The sequence below is a fragment of the Rana temporaria genome, chromosome 11, assembly GCF_905171775.1.
Source record: "Rana temporaria chromosome 11, aRanTem1.1, whole genome shotgun sequence".
NCBI lineage: Eukaryota > Metazoa > Chordata > Amphibia > Anura > Ranidae > Rana > Rana temporaria.
The window spans coordinates 145,197,495-145,207,827 of NC_053499.1; the positions used below are offsets into that span (position 1 = coordinate 145,197,495).

Sequence of the window (10,333 nt, forward strand, 5' to 3'; positions counted from 1 at the left end):
ATGTCAAACTGAGCTGGAAAGAATTATAAAACCTCTCAATATTATTATACACTTGCTGTGCCATATTTTTACAATAGTAAATCAAATGCAGGTTTGTCAGAGCGCCCTCTAATGGCAGTTTCTATAAGTAATTTCGAATGGCGATCTTGTTGAACAGTGGCAGGACTGGTCCACCCAAAGTAGATATTTAGGCCCAGATTCGCATACATCGGCGCATATATATGCCGCCGTAGCGTATCTCTTTTACGATACGCCGAGGAAAGCATGGAATTCACAAAGCAAATGCTCCCAACGTTGCGCCGGCGTAACGTGAATTCGTAGGCGTAAGCCAGTCTAATTCAAAGTAGGTGGAAGTGGGCGTGATCCATTTAAATGAAGCGTGACCCCATGCAAATGATTGGCCGAACGAACAGCGCATGTGCCGTCCCATGGACGTATCCCAGTGCGCATGCTTAGAATCACGTCGAAACTACTCCCTAAGATACGTCGAATCACTGCCTACGACGTGAACGTAACCTACGCCCAGCTCTATTCACGTACTACGTAAACAACGTAAAATACGACGGCTGTGTTCCCTGGTCCATACCTTTTGCATGACTTGCGCCTCCTATATGAGGAATAACTTTACGCCGGACGTACGACTTGCACAAATCGCGTATCTGATGCGCCGGGCTCAACTATGTTTGTGAATCGCCGTATTTCCCTCATTTGCATATTGGAATCGAAATTCCCATATGCCTCCAGCGTAAATATGCCCCCAAGATACGCCGGCGTAGGCAAGTTGCGTCGGTCGGAAGAAGCCTATTTTCAGGCGTATCTTGCTTTGTGGGCACGGCGCATAGATACGACGGCACACATTTACACTTACGCGGCGTATCTCGAGATACGTCAGCGTAAGTGCTACGTGAATCCGGGCCTTAGTTTCTGTCTAGAAGTTAGTGCAGTATGTTGGATAGGTGTTTTGGTCTTGCCTTGTGCAGCAGAGGTCCTGACCTCAGTTTTTACCAGGACTCTATATGCTTATTCCTCTGTGTAAAACAATTTCCTTCCACAATTTCTATGAATATACTGTACATAAACTGACTCGTAGATACAGTACATTTGTCCTACAGTTTTCTTGTGTAATTAAGGTAAGGATGTTGGAGTGTAAGCTCCTCTGTTGCAGAGACTGTTGCGACTGCCTCAGTATTCTTTTTACAGCGCTGCGGTATATGTCAGAGCTATATAAATGCATAACCAAAATATCGTTGGATGGGGGGGTCAGAGTGCAAGATCCTCTAATGCAGAGACTGATTTGGGAATGATTATATGTACAGCATGTGTGTCGGAGCTACGTAGATGTATAATACAGTGTGACACTAGAAGGATGTTAGAGTGTAAGCTCCTCTGGTGCAGAGACTGATGGATTGGCTAAGTGTTTTCTGTACAGCACCTCAGAATATGTCAAAGCTATATTAAGTTCACACTACTGCAACCTGAAAGTCGGAAGGCTTACGGTGCAACTTTGCTAAGCAACTTCCTGGCGCCTTGAGTACTACTTTGATTGGACTTTAGAAGCATCTTTCGGGAATGCTTGGATAATTTTCCCATAATGTTGGATCCAAATCACATCACTATAGATGAGGATCTGGCTTGTAGGTCAGCCTAATTATGTGGTGGGGAAGAAGAGGCGTCTGTAAATGGGGAGTAAGTGTCCCTGAATTGTTGTTGTCACACTGGGCATCCCATAACCCCTTACCCTATCCAAGCTATCATCCCCTAATAAAACTACAAAAACAAGCCAAAGGCAAAGGAAAAAGTAGTTCCTTTATCAAACGTTCGGACCCATTCAGATCTTACGATATGGGATCAGTGGCAGAATGGCTGCGATCCCGCCCACAATGCCAAATTGCCTGGCAATCGCAGAACAATGTGCTGCAAGCATTTGGGTGCCATTATCCTTTAATGGAACCCACAACACAATGTGATTATGCCGCAATTGTTCCACAACAGGATCGCATGGAAGTTACGGCAAACCGGGCCTTCACAAATTGCAGGAGCTTCTTTGGTATGACAAACGCACATAGGACAACCCATCCAAGTCAACGGGCAGCCCTATGAGAGATGCAGAATTGTGTAAAAATTGCAATGTCAAAATTCCAATTTCCTCTACGCAGTGCCTTTCTTTTGTTCCAGACTTCATGTCACCGGTCGGGTTATTTGAGTGACACGGCTGTTTTCAGTGAATACCTGTGGCTCTCACTACTGTGTGTGACCTTTTTTTAACTTGAGCTGAAATGATCAGACTCAACCTCTTCTATATGACAGTAAACGTTCAAAGATTACCCATCTTTCTAGAAAAGAAACCTTCCTGCAGATAATTACAACTCTAAGGTTGCGGCAACCGTGATGAAAATATGAAGTAATGAGTCGGTTGCTTTCACATGGACACGATGCTGTATGTCAGTGCTGAGCTGCCTTCCCCATCATTACACCTCAAAATCTGCACCTCAAGCCAGAGTGCTAGAACATTGCCGTTTTTGTCGGTGTACCCCATACCATATGCAGTTATATTTTCTTTCTGCTAAAGTTCAGAGTATTTCAGGAGAGGAGATTTAGAGGAAGAAGAGTCCCCCAGCAGAGAAGAGTAAGTAGCACGCTCTAGTGTGTGTGGTATTGGAAGTGAAAGTAGGCAAATTATAGTCACTGAATCTGGGGATTTGAGGCCAGGGCTGGATGACTACTCCTGGCAGCTCTCTGGTGCCTCCCCCGGTTTCTAAAATGTTGGAGAACGTTCTAGAAAATAGTGGACGGAGGCTAGGAGGGGTTACCTAAAACTTTTAGAGGACTTTGGGGTCCTAGCAGAGAGCTAAAGAAGCCCTTAATTAGACATGAGCCATGCCAGCAGGGGAGTCGGGTGGAAGATGGACAAGCAGTGCTGAGGGAGGCTGTTGGTGGCCCCCAACGTGGGGGTTACCTCGGGCTGGAGCATGGGAGGCTGGTCTGGAAGGATCCCACCACAGGAGACAGTTGGAGGGATTCAAGCTGGAGAGGCAGCAGAGACCAGCACAGTGCAGGGACAAACAAGGAGAGACTGCCAGCTGAAGACATGCTCTCTTGAAGATAGTCTTCATCAAACCTTACTCTTGGGAATCTCCCACGTGCATGTCAGTCAGGAGGCCTGGGAATAGGAAGACAGCCAGGCACGACTGGTGGGCTAGCATTTTCTGCAAGCGGGGGAAAAGGAATCAATGTCAACAGGGAGGTGATGTTATGCTACTCAGTGCTCAACCACTTTAAGTAGGGTGCACTCTATGAGAACATCTGAAGAAAAATTCAGTACGAGGACAATTTCAACATTCGATTCAGACTTTGCAAATGAACATTTTTGAAAGGAAAAACTCCAAAAATATTCCTCTTGCATGAATATTTCAGGAGAGGAAATTTATAGGAAGGAGAAGAGTCCTCCAGCAGTGCAGAGTTTTTCAGGAGAGGAGAGTTATGCCCTGTACACACGATCGGATATCTGATGGAATCTAATCCGATGGATTTTTTTCATCGGATATCCGATGAAGCTGACTTTCATCAGTCTTGCCTACACACCATCAGTCAAAAATCCGACCGTTTTTCAACGTGGTGACGTAAAACACTACGACGTGCTGAGAAAAATGAAGTTCAATGCTTCCGAGCATGCGTCGACTTGATTCTGAGCATGCATGGATTTTTCTCCGATGGAGTTCCACACAGACGATCATTTTTTTTCTATCGGTTTTTCTTCCATAGGAAGATTTTAAAACATGTTCTATTTTTTTTCACCGATGGAAAACAAACCAATGAGGCCCACACACGATCGGTTTGTCTGATGAAATCGGTCCGTTTTCATCAGACAAACTGATCGTGTGTACAGGGCTTTAGGAGAAGGAGCAGAGCCCCCCCCTCCCCCCCTGCAATATTATAGGAGATGATTTTGTATGAGGGAGGAGGCAATTATAACAAACTTGTATTTTCAGTTTTTCAACATTATTGTACACAATGCATGCAGGATTGTCTTCAGCATCCCCCGTTACTTTCACCTCTTCAGGGCATTGAACATCTCAGCGGGGTTGTAGCAAGGCTTGTAAACTTGCTGAAAATTGATCGTTCAGATCACATGAGCACATGAACTGGCCTCCGGAATCCTCTACTCTGGCGGCAGACTCTAGCTGGCGGCGTTCACTAGCTCCACTTTTTTTACACATCTCTGGCATGTCAAGATTGAAAGTTGCTCAAGTGAAAATGCCCTCTGCGGGCAAATGAGCCCAATGTGTTGAATCGATGACAACAGAAAATAGCCAGCCTGGAGGGAGGAATTCGGAGCACAGTTTGTCTTTAGTTGGAGGAACAGTAAAAAAAATAAAAACATATATTTTTCTGCAGTAAGATACTCGGCATGACCGGATTGTAGATGCTGAGATGCCATCAAGCAAAAGACTCCCCAGCGCCTTCCATTAAGATCTCAGTGACTGTATGCCTCTTGGTATTCCCATTTAGGCTCCCAGATGATTGCTGCCGAAAAATTGTGGAGTAGGAGGAGAGGTGTTCTGATCCTCTACTTACACAAAACCCAAAGACCAACTCCAAACACATGGCGAAATACAAATCCACCCTTCCCCCATGTATGAAGCCCTGCGGACAAGAGCAATGTTTTACATAATAATATTATTATTACTATTATTATTATTATTATTATTATTATTATTATTTATATTATTATTTAGGTACTTCTATAGCGCCGTCAATTTACTCAGCACTTTACATATACATTGTACATTCACATCAGGCCCTACCCTCAAGGATCTTACAATCTAAGGTCCCTAACGCACATTCATATACTAGGGCCAATTTAGACAGAAGCCAATTAACCTACCAGCATGTCTGTGGAGTGCGGGAGGAAACCGGAGTACCCCGGAGGAAACCCACGCAGACACAGGGAGAGCATGAAAACTCCAGGCAGGTAGTGTCGTGGTCGGGATTACATATTTACATATTCCTCAGTAGTTTTGTCATTACTTAAAGCAGAGGTTCACCCTAAAAAACATCTATATACCATTACATCCAGCATACTTCCGACATCTACAGTATGCTGTTTTTTTTTTTGTGCTGTACATACCTTTTTTTTGTTGTTTTCCCCCCGACTTCCGGGTTCTGGCTCCCGCGGGAGTGGGCGTTCCTATTCAGAGGTTAGATGATTGACGTCTGGTGAAAAACTTCCCCTGGCGCATAAGGCGCGTCACCAGTTTTCCGTAACTAGCCGACCTGCGAGCCGGCGCTATATGGCGCCTGCGCCCGCCGTGTAGAGCTGACTGCGCAGGCGCCATATAGAGCCGACTAGCAGTTCGGGGAGCCAGAACCCGGAAGCCGGGGGGAAAATAACAATAAAACGGTATGTACGGCAAAAAACAAACAAAAAAACAGCATACTGTAGATGTCGGAAGTTTGCTGGATGTAATGGTATATAATTGTTTTTAAAACCTCCGCTTTTAAGATATCACATTTAAAAAAAAATGTTTGTTTTTTTTCCTCTAAATGCAATACCAAAAAAAGATATTAATGGTTGGAAAATTAAAATAGTTATGAGGAGAAGGGGAAGAAGGCGTTTAATTGGGTATGATTAGGGCAAACTAAAGGTTAATGAGAGGCCAAGGAGGAACAAACAAACAAAAAACAGCATGGCAAGTAAAATAAATTAATAACTGACAGCATATGCAGATGGAAGATCCTCTCTGCAGATAAATGGAACAAGTAGATGCAAAAGTAACATTGTTTGAATTCCTCAATTTCCTATCTGATCTCCCAATCTGTGTTTTATAAACGAGGCAACCTTCAATCTCTATTCTCCATCTGCACTATGTTTATAAACAAAACAATAAATAGACAATTTTATATCTCTCTATTCCCTCTCTATACAATGTTTATAAACAATGTTACTTTTTTATCTCTATCTCCTGTCTGCTCAATGTTTATAAACAAAGGGCCAAATTCTCAAAAACTCGGCGTAACTTAAATTTCAGCAGTTAAGTTACACTGACTTAAAATTTCTACCTAAGTGCCTGATCGTCAAAGCACTTAGGTAGAAATTACACGCTGTGTAACTTAAGTGCCGCCGTCGTAAGGCGGTCCTCCTCTCCTGGGGGCGTTTTAAATTTAAATGAGGCGCGCTCCCGCGCCGGCCGTACTGCGCATGCGTGTGACGTCATTTTCCCGACGTGCAGCGCGCGAACGTAATTAACGCCGGTCGGCTTTGAGAATTTCGACGGGACACTAAAGTTGCGACGGGTGAAAAAAAAAGACGCGCCGGGAAAACAATTAATTATAAAAAAAAATGACAGCGTCGCTCAGCATGCATTCCTGAGAGGGAGAACTCCATGCCAATTTTCAAAGAAAAAAACGGCATGGGTTCCCCCCCCAGGAGCATACCAGGCCCTTAGGTCTGTTATGGGTTGTAAGGAGACCCCCCCACGCCGAAAAATTGACGTAGGGGGTCCCCCTACAATCCATACCAGACCCGTGTCCAAAGCACGCTACCCGGCCGGCCAGGAATGGGAGTGGGGACGAGCGAGCGCCCCCCCCCCTCCTGAGCCGTGCCAGGCCGCATGCCCTCAACATGGGGGGTTGGGTGCTCTGGGGCAGGGGGCGCACTGCGGGCCCCCCCACCCCAGAGCACCCTGTCCCCATGTCGATGAGGACAGGACCTCTTCCCGACAACCCTTGCCATTGGTTGTCGGGGTCTGCGGGCGGAGGCTTATCGGAATCTGGGAGTCCCCTCAAATAAGGGGGCCCCCAGATACCGGCCCCCCACCCTAAGTGAATGGATATGGGGTACATCGTACCCCTATCCATTCACCTGTAGGCAAAAAGTAAAATGTAGTAAACACACAACACAAGGCTTTTTAAAATATTTTATTATTCTGCTCCGGAGGCCCCCCCTGTCTTCGTTATTAGCTCAATTACCAGGGGGGGCTTCTTCTTCCGCTCTCCGGGGGTCTTCTCCGCTCTCCGGGGGTCTTCTCCGGACTCCGGGGGGCTTATTCCATCTTCTCCCCTCTTCCGCTCTTGACTCGGCGAACCCCGGTTCTTCTGCAGCTCTCCGGTGCCTTCTTCTTCAGCGCTGGCTGCCTGCTATGTTTGTGTGTTAGCTCGATTTCAAACAGGCAGCCGGCGCGGTCTTCTGTGACGCCAGGGTCTTCTGGTCTTCTGTTCTTCCGATGTTGCCTCGTCGCCTGTTGTCGCTGTAATGATGGAAGTGCGCCTTGCATCCCATTTATATAGGCATCACCGTCCCATCATGCTCCGGTAGGTACCCACGTGGTGGGTGCACGTGGGTAGGCACCCACCACGTGGGTACCTACCGGAGCATGATGGGACGGTGATGCCTATATAAATGGGATGCAAGGCGCACTTCCATCATTACAGCGACAACAGGCGACGAGGCAACATCGGAAGAACAGAAGACCAGAAGACCCTGGCGTCACAGAAGACCGCGCCGGCTGCCTGTTTGAAATCGAGCTAACACACAAACATAGCAGGCAGCCAGCGCTGAAGAAGAAGGCACCGGAGAGCTGCAGAAGAACCGGGGTTCGCCGAGTCAAGAGCGGAAGAGGGGAGAAGATGGAAGAAGCCCCCCGGAGTCCGGAGAAGCCCCCCCGGAGTCCGGAGAAGCCCCCCCGGAGAGCGGAAGACCCCCGGAGAGCGGAGAAGACCCCCGGAGAGTGGAAGAAGAAGCCCCCCCTGCTAATTGAGCTAATAACGAAGACAGGGGGGTGCCTCCGGAGCAGAATAATAAAATATTTTAAAAAGCCTTGTGTTGTGTGTTTACTACATTTTACTTTTTGCCTACAGGTGAATGGATAGGGGTACGATGTACCCCATATCCATTCACTTAGGGTGGGGGGCCGGTATCTGGGGGCCCCCTTATTTGAGGGGACTCCCAGATTCCGATAAGCCTCCGCCCGCAGACCCCGACAACCAATGGCAAGGGTTGTCGGGAAGAGGTCCTGTCCTCATCGACATGGGGACAGGGTGCTCTGGGGTGGGGGGGCCCGCAGTGCGCCCCCCTGCCCCAGAGCACCCAACCCCCCCATGTTGAGGGCATGCGGCCTGGCACGGCTCAGGAGGGGGGGGGCGCTCGCTCGTCCCCACTCCCATTCCTGGCCGGCCGGGTAGCGTGCTTTGGATACGGGTCTGGTATGGATTGTAGGGGGACCCCCTACGTCAATTTTTCGGCGTGGGGGGGTCTCCTTACAACCCATACCAGACCTAAGGGCCTGGTATGCTCCTGGGGGGGAACCCATGCCGGTTTTGAATTTAAAAATTGCCGTGGAGTTCTCCCTCAGGAATGCATACATACCAAATGCCGTCGCTGGAATGGGCCTTTACAAGGTTTGGCTAACTTTCCACATTGTAAAACCAGCCCTAATTTTGCGCCGGCAAATTCGGAACTTAGGCAGAAATCAAAGTGCTGAAATGCTTTGAAAATCTACTTAAGTCCTCATTTGCATACGCAAAGCTGGATTTCAATGAGAAATGCCCCCAGTGGCGGATGCGGTACTGCATCCTAAAATCTGACCGTGTAAGTGTCTTACACATGTCAGATTTTCTGCCTAACTTTGGAAAAAGCCTTTTGAGAATCGTTTCCAAAGTTAGGCACAGGGATACGCAGGCTGAACAGCAGTTAAGTCTGCGTATCTCTTTTGAGAATTTGGCCCAAAGTTGCTTTGCTTTGAGTTGCTTTGTATTTTTTATCTCCTGATTGAACAATGTTTTTACACAATGTTACTTTATATCTTTCTCCCATCTAAAGAATTTTTATAAACACAGTGGCTATGGTGAGGCTGCTTTCAAGAAAATAGAATATGCCTATGGTAAGCATTAAAGGTGAAAAAACTTGAGGCTTTACAATCAATTTAAACCCTTTAATGCATTCTATGCATTAAGGTGAAAAACCTTCTGTGCTGCAGACCCCTTCCCCCCTTTTTTTTTTTCTAACCTGAACCTATTCATTCCAGCGATGTGCATGAGCGCAGTGGCCCCAGCCGCTATCTCTCTCCTCATTGGACATATTGATTGCAGGAGCTATTGACTCCCGCTGCTGTCAATCAAATCCAGTGACACGGGAGCGGGGGGGAGGGTAGGCTGTCTGTGTCCCCAAGCAAAGCGTCTTTCCCTGGGGGCAGCGGCCAAGAGTCCGGGTGGGGCACCCCAGAAGAAGAGGATCGGGGCTACTCATGCAAAATGATTGCACAGAGCAGGTAAGTATAGACAGGTTTATTTTTATTTATTTCTAATTCAAGGGTTTACAACCCCTTTAATGAGAGCACCAGACTATTTATTCATTCCAAAACAAGGTGATGTAAAACAGTCAAAGCTTGTGTGGCCTGTGGCACTCTCCCTTCCTCAGGGTTAGAATGTTCATGCCACATTAATTAGTTGTCCAATCACTGTTTTGAGCTATTGTCATCTTGTCTACATCTTCAAATAAGTAAACACAATTTGGTACCTTTTATTTTTAGTAAGAAACCAGATTAGGGTTCTTTATTTTGAATAATGTGACAATTATTTAGAGCTAAATCAATACGATTTAAAAAGTACAGGTGTATATATATACAGGGTAATAAAAAAGACAGTTTTGCTGTGTTTATACTTGTGAATTGAGCCTATAATCTAGTAATTATAATTCAAATTTGAATCATAGACAACGTCATGACACCTCTTGTCTTGGAGCTGTTGGCTCCCATCTACTCTGCACACAGATTTCTGCCTGTCATACCTGGGACGCCTCGTACCGCCATGCACAGGGTGACCTCTGTGACTGGAAAGCTGAATAATAACGGAGCTTAATTGGGCTGATTGCTGCTTAATGAGCCTCAGCTTTAGGCCTAATAAACGACTTAACAGATCTCATATGGTAATGGCGGAGGTCAGGCCGTGACGGGAATTATTCTGACACATCCAAGAATTCTTCTACAAACAGAGCTGATGTGACTGAATAGGAAACACTTCTCAGGCTACCCTTCATCCAGATCACAAGCAAGCACCTTTGTGAAAAATGGCAAATCATTTGTTAAAAGGGAATGTAACCATGTGATGAAACATAGAATTTGTGTACATTATAGTGATCTTTAAAGTTTTTTGTGTCCTGGTCCTTTGAGGTAATATGTGATTTTTAGCCTTGTTGGTTTTAAATACCTTTTGGTTTAAAGCGGAAGTAAACCCATCCATAATTTCCGACACATGTCAGAAATGTAACACTCCCATTGGTTGTGCTCTCAACCAAACTGTCAAACCATCCAATGGCTGGTGTCATAACAGGTCACAT

The 10,333-nt window shown here is 46.3% G+C and overlaps 1 long non-coding RNA gene across 1 annotated transcript in view; it reads left to right on the forward strand.

Moving 5' to 3' along the window:
* LOC120917060 overlaps window positions 1-8,879 on the forward strand; it is a 47,148-nt gene extending 38,269 nt beyond the window's left edge. Inside the window, exon 3 of the long non-coding RNA XR_005744164.1 lies at window positions 8,819-8,879. This is a non-coding gene — a long non-coding RNA (uncharacterized LOC120917060). The remainder of the gene's footprint in view (window positions 1-8,818) is intronic.
* Window positions 8,880-10,333: the final 1,454 nt, after the last annotated feature.